A 14,187-nucleotide genomic window follows, 5' to 3' on the forward strand; every position below is an offset into this window, starting at 1 on the left:
CACTGTCCCCCACTGTCTGCCACTGTAACTCACTATTCCCCACTGTCCCCCACTGTATGCTACTGTAACTCACTGTAACTCACTGTCCCCTGCTGTCCTCCACTGTAACTCACTGTCTGCCACTGTAACTCACTATCCCCCACTGTATGCCACTGTAACTCACTGTAACTCATTGTCCCCCGCTGTCCTCCACTGTCCACCACTGTCTGCCACTGTAACTCACTGTCCCTCACTGTCTGCCACTGTAACTCACTGTCCCTCACTGTCCCCCACTGTCTGCCACTGTAACTCACTGTCCCACACTGTCCCCCACTGTCTGCCACTGTAACTCAGTCCCTCACTGTCTTCCACTGTAACTCACTGTCCCTCACTGTCCCCCACTGTCTGCCACTGTAACTCACTGTCCCCTGTTGTCCCCCACTGTCCACCACTCTCCCTCACTGTCCCCCGCTGTCCACCACTGTCCCCCACTGTCCACCACTGCCCATCACTGTCCCCTGCTGTCAGAGATTAGGAGTGTCCACTGTACACATCTCTGTGAATGAGTTGTTACAAATGAAACTAGACAGCTGCTGTGACAAAGAATGAATCAACCCCTGACGTCATTCAGCTGCCTTTAGAGCAGTGAAGGTGAATAAAAGCTAGATAATTTCCACATTTTCTTCGTTGTTCTCGAGTGTGTAGCTGCTTCTGAGTCTCTGAAAGCCATTTTTCTCATTTTCAGTTTTAAATATACAACTGAAGCCTTTGATCATTCCCTCTCTTTTGTGATTTTTTTCAGAGTGTAATGAAACGATGTGGATTGAATTAAGTTTGTGTCCCGCAGACTGTGAGCTCGAATCAGGAGCGTAATTTGATTGGACTGCGGTTCTGTTTCTGACGGATGTTACAAAGCGTCTCCTGAGCAGACTGGAGGTTAAAGAACGGATCTAAAACAAGTCTGGGCAAAAACTTCTGAAAATATTATGAAATGCCATTTTATGCAAAGTTATTCACGTCCAAATATTTCCTCTCAGGATTTGACACAGATGGTGTAAAAAAACATGTTGAGCTGCTTGTCTGTCAGCGCGCTCACACTGATCACTAACACTATCACATAAACAACAGATCCGTCTTCAACCGCACACTTCACACGTTCCACAAAAGTGACTCGCAGCATCTGTGCTTTCTCTCTGTTACAAACAAACAGAATCCAAATCGGCCTCATCCCAAACCCCAGCACTGGTTAGAAGACACATTATGAGAGTGACAGCCGTGTCTGACAAAAGAGTCGATAAAGTGGAGATAAATCCAACACACTGATTTGATCAAAATCAGTTACATGCTAGTCTAATAAAATGGATGCAGGTTTGCAGTGATGATTAAACTAGCCAAGGTTCCATTAAGAACACTGAGGAGATTTAGGACGCAGCCGTGATCTTCTCTGGTAACTGGCACGTGGTTACATAGAGCATGTGAGATAATCAACCCCTTCTGACCTCTGAGTGTGATTAGTGTGATAATCACATACACACACACACACACACACACAGCTTTCGTCACTAGAGAAGGCTCCTGGATGAAGTGTGCTTGAGCAGGAAGGGTGTATGAGATACACTGTGTCCTCCATGACCCTGAATAAAGCGTGCCCTTCTCCTCGCTCCCTACTAAATAAATGTTTGAACGCATTAAACCGAGTGGCGTTCGATAAACAGGATGGGGTTTAAATAGGACGCGGCCGCGGCTGGGGATTGAAAGGATGCAGGAATGTTATTTGTTTGTCCAGTGACCGAGGCTGAATTCGTCCAGCAGCTCCTCTGACTCCTGCCATGGCATTGAAAAGAAGGTCTTTAAAATAAAACCCCATGTCCTGCTGAAGCGCGTCAGCAGCAGACGCCAAAATTACGGCCCAAAAAACCGAGTCAACAAACACGACCACTTTTATTCACCTCCTCGCTGAGCGCCTGTTTACTCCTCCTGCAGGAAGTGAAAAGGTTTCAGCAGCTGCTTCCTGTCACCCACTGGGCCTAAAGAGAGCAGTGTGAACAACTAATCACCTAACTAACTAACCAACCAACCAACCAACCACCACCATCATCCTCATTGTTGCTGTCATCTTCATCATCATCATCATCATCATCATCATCCAGGAAATAAATTAATAAAAAAGATATAAAAATAGAAAATAAATGAAAATATAAACGAAAGAAAAAAAGAAAGCAAGAAAGAATGGATAGAAAGGCGAGTTAACTGATTCGAAGCTGCTGATTGGTCGGCTGCCGTTATGACATCATTGTCTGTCAGTGTGAACTGAAATAGTCCAGCATTGTATCAGTGTCTCATGTTTCCCGAGTTTTAAAAACTCCACTGAAATACTACACAAAACTCTGAGTGAGTGAGTTGCAGTGAGCTAGTGAATCAGATGAATCAGATGAATCAGATGAATCAGATGAATCAGATGAATCAGTTCACAAGTGTAAACATTTTGTTTCCATCTAAAAGCGATGTGTATTTCCTGTTCTGTCTGAAAACAGAACTTTCCATCTCTTTCATCCTCCATCTGTTTTTCTTTGAGTTGTTACTCAAATTATTCAGAGCTGGCAAAGTTTGATTCACTAAACCTCACAGGGTCACAGTACAGTAGTCATGACAACACAGCGAAGATTCATTTAGAAAAGATTCATTTAACAAAATAAATGTTGTTCCAATTACAGTTGTTGTTATTACACAAGGAGGGAAGTGGAACAGTAAGATTACAGGGTGAAGAGGTGAAGAAGGTACAGGAGTTTAAGTACTTGGGGTCAACAGTCCAGAGTAATGGAGAGTGTGGGAAAGAGGTAAAGAAGTGAGTGCAGGCAGGTTGGAATGGGTGGAGAAAGGTGTCGGGAGTTCTGTGTGATAGAAAAATATCAGCGAGAATCAAGGGGAAGGTGTACAGGACAGTGGTGAAACCGGCCATGCTGTATGGTTTAGAGACTGAGACAGAGACAGGAGTCAGTGCTGGAGGTAGCAGAGCTGAAGATGTTGAGGTTCTCTTTGGGAGTGACACGGTTGGACAGGATTAGGAACGAGTACATCAGAGGGACAGCTCATGTTGGACGTTTGGGGGACAAAGTTAGGGAGGCCAGGTTAAGATGGTTTGGACATGTCCAGAGGAGGGAGAGTGACTATATCGGTAGGAGAATTTTGGACATGGAGCTGCCAGGCAGGAGGAAAAGAGGAAGGTCAAAGAGGAGATATATGGATGTAATAAATGAGGATATGAAGCTAGTGGGTGTGTTGAGGTTGCAGAAGGTAGGGATAGGTGGAGAGAGATGATTTGCTGTGAAGGGAAAAGCCTGAAAGAAGAAGAATTGTTGTTACCTTTTTTTTAGCAGTATTTTTGTTTTTCCGTATCAATGTTATTATAAGAGCGAATTTGAACTTTACAGTGTTTGTGCTGTTGAGTTTATTTGTTAAAGTCATTTGTCATGTTAATGAAGTTGTAATAAAGTTGTTATAAACTCTTTAGATTCAAAAATATCTTCATTCCCTCACTCTTTTTTTCACTCTCTGAGCAGAAGGTCAGTTTGTTCATTATTAGTCAATAATGTAACTTTTGACACTGAAAACACACACACACACACACACACATGCTCTGGATGGTGGTCTTGTCCTCTGTGGTTATTTATGTCCGAGTCCGAGCTCTTGTAGGGTAATTAATAATGACTTCATTCATCTGCGTCCAGATCCTCTGTGAGTGAGACGCGGCCTGAAGGCTGCTGTGTGATTTACACCCCGCTGTTCCACTCAGCTCGCTTTAAACCTTCACCATAAGTGGAACCGAAAACTTTCCGACATTATGTTTGGCTCCGGTTTTTCTATATGAACACAGGAGCAGCTCTGCTCCGGCACTGAAACGGCTGCTCGCTCCGGCGGTTCCTCCACATGACTGAGGCCTGAGGGAGAAACCAGGAGCAGCATGCAGTTAGCGCTCAGTCACTAGAGTGAGCTGTGAAGGATGGACGCTTTTTTCCGCCATGTTCGAGTCTCATGTTCAATGAAATATGTGTGGAAGGATTTTTCCTGTAGAAGCAAGCAGGAGTCTGGTGTACAGCTCCACACTGAGATTACAGCAAATGATCCACAAAGATCAGCATAGATCATGTAGCTGCGCAAATCACTTTATCCAAAATTTTTACACGTAATCTGAAATCTTTCGCTTTTGTCTTTTCAGTCTGATTCACTCTTCTGTCCGATAATGGACAGTTTGATGTGATCACGCTAAACTGGAGGCCGTACGCTTCCGGTGCTCGTTAGCACCATTAGAGTCAGACACTGAACACACCTCGTCGGCGTTCCCCACAACCCCCAAAAAATCTTCTCCCTAAACAGCAGGTCTGGATTTTCTCAGCGCTGTTGTGGGTCAGACCCCGAGGTTCGCCTGACCTCCTCTACTTCCTGTTGCTCCACCGCTGTCAGGTGCTCACTGATCTCAGGTTTTTTCTCTCAAAGACAGAGAGTGAAACACAAAAACAGAGATTCAGAGAAAGGATAAACAGAGAAAGATGAAAATGAGATGCGTTGTGACGTGTTTGTGCAGAAAACTCAGCGGCTGAAGGAAACATCCGGAACGTGACAGCGAAGAATTTCCTGTTTTATTTCTTTTCTTTTTTTCTTTACAGGAATGTGTCGGTGTAGCTCAGATAACAGCACTAATAACATCGCAGACCGCATGTGGAAGTCCCAGGAGAGAGAGAGAGAGAGAGAGAGAGGAGTGAAGTAAAGAAGGGCCCCTCGTCTGAAGGACCCTAGGGAATCGTGGAGAAGGTCAGGACACCTGACAGGTCCATGGCTGTAAAGTTATTTCCTCCAGACATGGCTGTAAGAGACACACCACCACACGACTCTCCACACCTCTAACTTTATATTAGAGTTACAACATTTCAGCTTCATTTCTCTCTACGCAGCATTCATACTCTATAATCTATGGACAGAATAATAAGGTGAAGAGAAATAAAGTGAGAAACGTCTTTACTCAGTTGGAGATCTGATCCGAACACAGTGCTCATTAAACAGAGTTTTAAATATTCAGCGCTCTTTATTAAATGGAAGGAAATAAACGCTCTCGGGGTTGTGACTCTACAGGAAGTGACTGATGCCACACCTCAGAGGACCGTGTTCCTCACATCCTCAGGAACTTTATTCCTCTCACCCCACAGCAGCCTTTATAAATAAAAGTGTCACGCTTTTATCCCTTTATTGTTACGGTTAAAGTTGCAGCACAAGTTTCCATCTTTCTGACCAGCCTCTCATCTTTCTCTCTCTCTTTGTTAATTGTGGGCATGGCTAGTGTCTCATTAATCAGAGTTTATAAAAGAGATGAGGTGACAGCCAATGAGAGTGAAGGACAGCACTGAAACTTTATCATTGCTTCTAGTGTCATGGTATTTTTCACACTTGCTGGATCACTTCCTCGTACCGGGACACTCTTGGGTTCTCCATAACGGCGTCACAAGCACACTTTGTGCAGGTTAACCCTGGTGAGCCCCTGGTGGTGTTTTTTTTCCTATTTAAAGCAGAGAGCGATGGCGTCTCTACATGCTCTGATCCAGGTTGTTATGTTTGCCTGCGGCTTGGTGCTCAGGTTGTTTCCGTCCTCACAGGAACCTGTTTGACCTCCAGCAGGATGGAGAAAAACCCCACTCAGTTTTATAGGGGAACACTGGGGGAAGAAAATTGTGGAATAATAATAATAATAATAATATTAATAATAATAATAATATCAGATCGGTCAGGTGCCTCAGGGTGACGACACTAATGATGCTGACGAGTTGAGTACAGCTGTATCACTCACACTGTCACATAAACCTCACAATGATTAACCACAGACAACGTCCTGGACCTCAGTCACTGCACCTCCTGATATAGGCCCCACCCCCACAAGCCCCGCCCCCAGAGTTCAGATACAGATGGAGGTGATGTGAATGGTTGTATAAACACACTGAACACTGATCTTTTACACCGCTATTTACTTCTAAATGACTTTACCAAGTAAAATGACATCGTTAACGATGAGATTTTCTGGATGAGACATTTGTTACGTGTTAGTGACATCAGCCTCGTAGCTCCAGAGCAAAAACTACAGAAGCAGTAACTCTCAGGCTTGAACTGCTCCTCTACAGGATGACTAATGTAAAGCTGCATGTTCAAAATAAATTATAGCGTGAATGCAAGTATTCTGTGTGTGTGTGTGTGTGTGTGTGTGTGTGACCTTGTACACTGATGGTGGAAATTTTGATTCAGACTAACAGTCGTGTTCGAAAAAAACACAACAGTTTGTGTGTGAAGCTGTTTTTAAACATGTGATGAAGTTTTACTGTAAATATGAGCAAAAGAGCCAAAATTAGCACCTCGTGATGACGCCCATGACCTGAGGCACATCAGCACTGTGTGTGTGTGTGTGTGTGTGTGTGTGTGCATGTGTTTGCGTAGTGCTGTAAACACAAACAGGAGTCTTTCTTTATTATGTGCTCAAGGCGTTCTTTTTGCCAACATTAAGCACACACACCAAGCCAAAACCTGAGGGTGTGTCCAGCACATAAACCACACACACACACACATACACACACGGTGACCTCTTTGCCACACACTTTCTTACCACATGCACACAGTAGATGGTAGTGACCCTCCGACCACACACACACACACACACACACACACACACAAACACACAAACACACACCTCAGGGTCATGTTTGCACAGGCCGAATTAAGAATTAGAGACACAGGGGCTTAGCAAAGCAAATGGACTGACAACACGACAGAGAGAGAGAGAGAGAGAAGCTGTGACCCTGACAAGGAATGGAAACTTGCAACCTCCAGGTTAACTTGTACTTTAATCGTGTGTGTGTGTGTGTGTGTGTGTGTTACAGTACAGGAATGAGTAAGAGGATGGTGTGTTTAAATGTTGGTTGCTGTTACAATCCAATGTCATATCAAATTTTGTCATGTTTTATCTGTTTATTGTTACATTTAATGGTGTAAAACATCAGTAAGAGTTTATTTCTGTGACCTGTAAGTGCAGGAGTCACGTCAGCTCACATCAGCTCACATCAGCTCACGTCAGCTCACGTCAGCTCACATCAGCTCACGTCAGCTCACATCAGCTCACGTCAGCTCACATCAGCTCACGTCAGTTCACATCAGCTCACATCAGCTCACGTCAGCTCACGTCAGCTCACATCAGCTCACGTCAGCTCACATCAGCTCACGTCAGCTCACGTCAGCTCACGTCAGTTCACATCAGCTCACGTCAGCTCACGTCAGCTCACGTCAGCTCACATCAGCTCACGTCAGCTCACGTCAGCTCACGTCAGCTCACATCAGCTCACGTCAGCTCACGTCAGCTCTCTCCTTCTGCTTCATGTGGACTCAGACTTCTGCAGCTTCATATCTGTGTAATAATCAGTGTAGTGAGATTATTACCACAAGATCAGCTACTGTCAGGAATCCAGCCTTAAAGTCTTCACAAGTGGAATCAGTCACAGGGATAATACAGAGAGCTGAGTAACACACGCACACATACACACACACACACACACACACTTTTCTCTCACACATTCACACACAGGCCACACTGTCCACTTTCTCACATGTGTGCTGGAGGACAGCTGTGTGTTTCAACTTCAATAAGCCCAACTGTCTGAGGAGGGCTATAACTCACACACACACACACACACACACACAGTGTACAAGTGGGAAAGGAAATTAGAAGTCCATTGGTTTGTTTCCTCTAGTAAAGACATTTTATCATTCATTATTCATTCTCACACACACACACACACACACACATACACACACACACACCTGTCCAGCCGTGTTTTGCTAGTTCTGAACTGTCACAAGCTCCCAATGACAGACTGCTCTCTTTAACCCACTGAAAATAGCACACACACACACACACACATTCAAGCTGCTATCTACCACTAACTACTCATCCAACCTCTAGAACTCCAAACTATACTGAAACATTCACAATCTACTTACTCTAACCAGTGACTAATCAGATGATAACTACATCCTACAACCCCAAGCTGCTTTAAATTAGCCCTAATGCCCCACTCTATCTCCCCTGAAATTCACCAAAATTCTTTCAAACCATTCCAAATGACTCACTAAATCTACTGCTAATGATCCCAAACCACACACGTGATTCCAATCTACTAACAAGCTACTTGAACTGACCCCCACCGCCTCCCCACAAAACCTCCCTTAACCTCCCCTCTCCAGCTACCACAAACTACCCTAAATGCACCACAATGGGCCCAAACTACCTCTAACGATCCTCTAAGTAACTCAATGTTTCTGCTTAACAAGTGACCTTAAATGACCCCAGCTACTGTAATCTACCCCAAAACCTCCCTACATACCACTACACTCCTCACAACAAGTCCAAACCACCCAAAGTCACCCCACAACCACACACAATCTAAGTCTACCCTCGAACAACATCATTCAAACTACTGACCCAACAACCTACCCCAATCTAACCCCAAATCTGAACACAAACCACCTTCAAATCACCCCAAACTATCCTAACCACTCTATATGAACCAGTGACAACCACAAATTAACACAGACAGTAAAACTACCTCAAATTACATCATTGGATACCCCTGGTGCAGTGCACCTTTTATTCCCCCACCCAAAGCACCCAACACTACAGGGTCATTTACAGCTGTTGTCATGGCGATATGATATCCCAGAACAGGTGAGGCTCTGTGGGTTAGCTATTGATCATGCTTACAGAAAAGAAAACGGGGTTTATTTCAGCTTTCTGATAAAAAAGCAAGAGGGAGAGAAACAAGATGGACAAAAAAAGATTAGACAAAAATCTCAGAAACTGAGGACACGTGCAGAACTAGCCTGCATGCTCTGTCCAGTGTTCTCTCTGCAACCTCCATTCATCAGAGACATGAAAGATCACAGATCCGCAGTTTGCATCAGTTCTCATGAGCGATATCTCGCCAGCAGCGGTATCTAATTAATCTGCACGCAGGTGGAACTCGAGCTGATGGGGAACGCCGTCTCTTCCCTGGTGAAGTCATGTCAGGATGAAGCACCTGCTTTGGGGAACACATGTAATCCAGTCCGGAACAAAAGCCCGAGCTGTAGCTCGGGATCTCCACCTTTCTTTTTCTCTGGGAGCGCAGTATCCGGTTCTCACTCCGGCTCTATTTTTAGATGGCTGTTGTTTAGCAGGAGCGCTAGCAGCACCGGAGGAGAGGAGCTGTATTGTCACAGGGTTTCCACTCTGAGGAGGATCTCAGGTTCACGGCGTGGTGCAAAAAGATGGAGTTGATCGGGTTTCAGCTTGTCTCACGTGTAAAGCGCTGTTATTGTAAGGAAGTTGTGTTTGAACAGTGATGTAACCCAGCAGGAAGTCAGAGGCTCGGGGTCACGCCGAGGCTCCGAGAGATGATCAGCGACGTTCATGACCTGCGTTAATAACCTGGGGTCCAGTCAGACAAGTGAAAGAATAACACACTGACCATATTACAGAATCTTCATACTGAAGAATCACTCCTTTACCCCTTCTCTTCTTTCTTTCATCCACATCTCTTTGTCATTCTTTCATCTTTCTTTCTTTATACTTTTTTCCCTTCCCTCTATCTTTCCATCCTTCCATCTCTCAGACAGACACCTTGTGAACAATCCCAATACTGCAGTGCATCATGTGTGAACAAAATTCCCGGGATAAAGCCTCCTGTTCCAGCTGAAGTGCAGGATTTCCTCCTTCGTTCTGTTTATCACACCACAGAGGAATGAAACCTTACAGCCAGCAGGCAGAAACATGTCAGTGATCTGCGATCTAAGTAAACAGAAGCATGAGTTTGAAGCAGTCGCAGTAAACAGTGCAGCTGAGCAGATGAGACACTGATCAGAGTTATTCTGTGTCTGGGCTTCTGATCAGAATTTCCTGAGTTCAGGTTCTTGAGCACGAGCCCTCAGCTGTGGAAGTGAGGTGTGTGGAAGCTGCTCTGAATGAGAGGCTGCAAATGTGAGTAAATGTTTCTGCTGATGATAAACTGCTGAGTTTAGAACTTTTCCCATGTGTAGTGCTCAAGTGTAAGTAAAGACACGTGTCTCGACTGAGGAGACTGAAGAGCTGGAACGTGACGTCTCCTGCAGGAACGTCTCCTGTGGTTCTTCTTTGGATAAAAAGCTCTCCAATGTGACAGAAACCATTTGAAGCATTTTTCTTCCATTTCCCCTTAATCGCTCTCAGTCCATTTCACCTGCCCCTGCTACTTCAACTCTCTCTCTCTCTCTCTCTCTCTCTCTATATATATATATATGGAGCACAGATATATATATCTGTGCTCCAGCATGCTCAAGTAATGAAGTGCTTATTACTCTCACAGAGCCGAAGGTCATCCATCAAAATGTGGCCTTCCCAAATAGTTCTGTGTTTATTACTACACATCACAGCCGGGCATCTTCTCAAGGACTGGAACCCATTAAAATGAGGAAAGCTTTTCATCTTGTGGTGATGTAAACTCCCCGTGGACACGACGCAACGCTTCGGGGCGAGTTGCACAATGGCTGGATCTTCTGTCATGAAGGTCACGAAAAGCAAACGGACAGAAAACACAGTTATGTAAAGCAGAAACTATAAATTAGGAGAACATCAAACGATGAATGAAATGAATGTGAAAAAGTGGTTCTGTTGTGATATACAAGATGGATGATGGAGCAGTCACAGACTCTGGAACTGATTCACTCCAGACTTATTGTGAAAGTCAGAGAAGCTCAGAGTGCCATGTCCCAGAACTCAGGCCATAAAGAAGCAACACAACAAAGAGAGAGAGAGTTGACCTGAAACACAGCTTTATCTCCATAATCTCAGGGATTAATGACTCTAAAGCTGAGCACCAGATAGATCTGCCCTTTACTCTGATCCTCTGCATCCTGCTGTAACAACCTTCTGATCAGAAGGATAATGCCTTAACCACTGAGGACAATCAGTGAAGTGAGTTAATTCCTGTTGTTTCTTCTGTTCTATCAGCTATATACAGTGTTTCCCTCAACAGTCTCAATTTATTCTCTCTTCAAGTTAGTAAGAGAAAATAATCTCATCTTGTCATGTTACTCCGAAACCACAACGAAGTGTAAAATCCTCTGTCCTGATGATGTGGGAAACTTTACAGTTTCACCTCTGACTGATACAATTCAATGCAATTCAATTCAATTTTATTTGTAAATGATAATGAACATTGTCCCAAAGCAGCTTTAGGGAACATAGGAAACAAAAACCATAGTGTAAAAAAGTCCTAGATGTTAGACAAAATCATCCCTAGTGAGCAAGCCGGTGGCGACTGTGGCAAGGAAAAACTGCCTTAGATGGTATGAGGAAGAAACCTTGAGAGGAACCAGACTCAAAAGGGAAACCCATCCTCATTTGGGTGACACAGGAGAGTGTGATTATAATTATTCTAAACACAGAAGAGTGTGATATGAACAATGTCATTTCTACAGTCTACAGTGTGATGTATTGTTGTGATGTGAAGTTATATGATCGTATTTTGTTGATCTGGTAAGAACTCTGGCGGCTGCATTCTGGACTAACTGCAGCTTGTTTATTGAAGATGCAGGACAACCACCTAGTAATGCATTACAATAGTCCAGTCTGGAGGTCAGGAATGCATGAACTAGCTTTTCTGCATCAGCTACAGATAAAATGTACACAGTCACCAAAGACAATAACATATCAGAACAACCCCACTGTTACAGTAAACTCAACACTGACCAATCAGAATCCAGAATGCAGCTGTGGTGTAAATTAGCACAGAATGATTTTCTAAATCAATTCATGATCCAGGAAAGCGAACACAGACACCTGAGATCACAGACCCAGCAAAAGATCCACCACAGATCCATCAACAAATCTATCACAGCTCCACCTCAGATCCACAACAGCTCCACCAAAAGGTCCACCACCGATCCAACACATCCATCACAGCTCCACCTCAGATCCATGACAGATCCACTAAAAGATCCACCAAAAGATCCACCACCGATCCAACACATCTATCACAGCTCCACCGCAGATCCACAACAGCTCCACCAAAAGGTCCACCACCGATCCAACACATCCATCACAGCTCCACCTCAGATCCATGACAGATCCACTAAAAGATCCACCAAAAGATCCACCACCGATCCAACACATCTATCACAGCTCCACCGCAGATCCACAACAGCTCCACCAAAAGGTCCACCACCGATCCAACACATCCATCACAGCTCCACCTCAGATCCATGACAGATCCACCAAAAGATCCCCCACTGATCCACCTCAGATCCACCCACGCTGCAGGCTGAGGAAGCTTATATGCTCAGATTCCATCCTGAAGACTCTTTGTGTAAATGTGTGACCTTGACATGCCACGGTCCACAGAACGTGGTTGTGAAATGAAAAGCTGCTTCTGAGTTGTGTTTCAGCAGAGCAGCAGATGATCGCTGTGGGAGACGAATTCATTTCGACCACTGAGACAAACAAAAGAGGGATTTATGCAGCGCTCTGAAAATAAAGCAGACATAAGACACAAGTAAAATATTACAACTCCAATATCTCTGGCTTTCCGTCGTACAGCTTTGAAGTGTGTCTGAAAGACGGGTTTTATTAAAGACACGGGATCCGAGAGGGATTGATTAAAGCCATCCATCACCGTACTGATGTCCTACAGCGCTGCTTACACTACCTACAGTAACCCAAAGCCACTCGGCATCTCGCTGAAGGTTTAACACAACATTTATACGACGTGGCCTTCGACATCGCGCCATAAAAACCTCGAACAATACCGTCTTTCAGCGCTTTGCCTTTCAGCCGCTTCATATTTAATGTGTGCTACACGTCAACGGGAGTGTGCGAGGTCAGAGAGATGGAAAGAGACAGGTAGGAGGTGCAGATGGCGGGTGTTAACACACTCCTAACACACTCCTAACACACTCCAGGCCTTGAAGGGGGCTGTGCTGACCGGCGCTACTCATCACCTTATGTGTGGAGATGCTCTTCATGCAGTCCAGGAGAAATGCTGCTCACATGGGACCACGCTGCAGGTGAGAGGTGTGTGGTGTTGACCCGACCCGAGGCGCCGCGACTCTTTGATCCAGAAAAACCAGACCACCGAGTCACTGCGAGGAGCGAGAGTCACGCAGGTGAAGTGCTACTGTTCAGGGAGACGACTTCAACCTCCAAATCCCCTGAAGCTTCAGTCCTCAACCCATGGGTCACACGCTGACTCAAAACAGCTTCACACCGAGCCTCAGGGATTTCAGGGATATTTCTGATCTCACAATTGCAAATTCACACTATTTGCACTCACGCTCGTAGATTTTCTCTTCAGCTGTTAGAACCCTGACTAACGTGGCGTGAGATTGGGCTGGTTGATGCCGCAGATCACAGAAAGGCGCTGCAGGCACCAGGACCCTCACAACCCATGACGGCAACCAAACCCTGATGTGAAACGACTGTGTTTGTTTTATGGAGTGTTTGTGTAAAAGGAAATATGTCTGCCTACATCTGAAAAAAAAAACCCTCTCCTAAAACCCCAATCAGAGCTTACAAACGAATTCTTGTTTACAGGGAACTCATGGTCGGAATATTCCGGCTCATTTTCCAAAAAAATTACACACTCCATTTTCCAGATTAGCCGTCGAGAGTCAATAAGGTGGAGTGAAGACTTCACTCAGCTTCTTCTAAACAATGCAGAGACAAACAAAGCATTTAAACCTTTCAAACATGATTCTGTCTGTAGGCTGAGTCACTGATTTGAGAGTGTGGGGGACGGAGAACCCTGGCTTCCTCTCGCAAGAGACAGGAGCCATGTTTTAGTCTCATAGACTGTCTGTAATTCAGACAGACACGCAGAGTCTGTGAGGCATCGGAGATCAGGACGATGAGCTCGTTCTCATGACCTCATGGAGAACCCTGCTTCAAAGCATTCAATCCTGAGATCATCACCACTATCTTTATGAGGTCCAGCCAACGTGTCAGTGTTTATAAGTTACATTAAATATTAAAGAAGTTAGTGTGAAACTTAAAGTTCCAGCTTTACACAGTGCTGACACTGGAGACTCCTTCCACACAAACATCTCCTTACAGGAAACTTCATCAAACATCAAATAAATACTGTTTTAGAGAACAGGAAGAAAGTGAAAAAC

Source organism: Hemibagrus wyckioides, linkage group LG16 (assembly GCF_019097595.1).
Source record: "Hemibagrus wyckioides isolate EC202008001 linkage group LG16, SWU_Hwy_1.0, whole genome shotgun sequence".
NCBI classification, from domain to species: Eukaryota; Metazoa; Chordata; class Actinopteri; order Siluriformes; family Bagridae; genus Hemibagrus; species Hemibagrus wyckioides.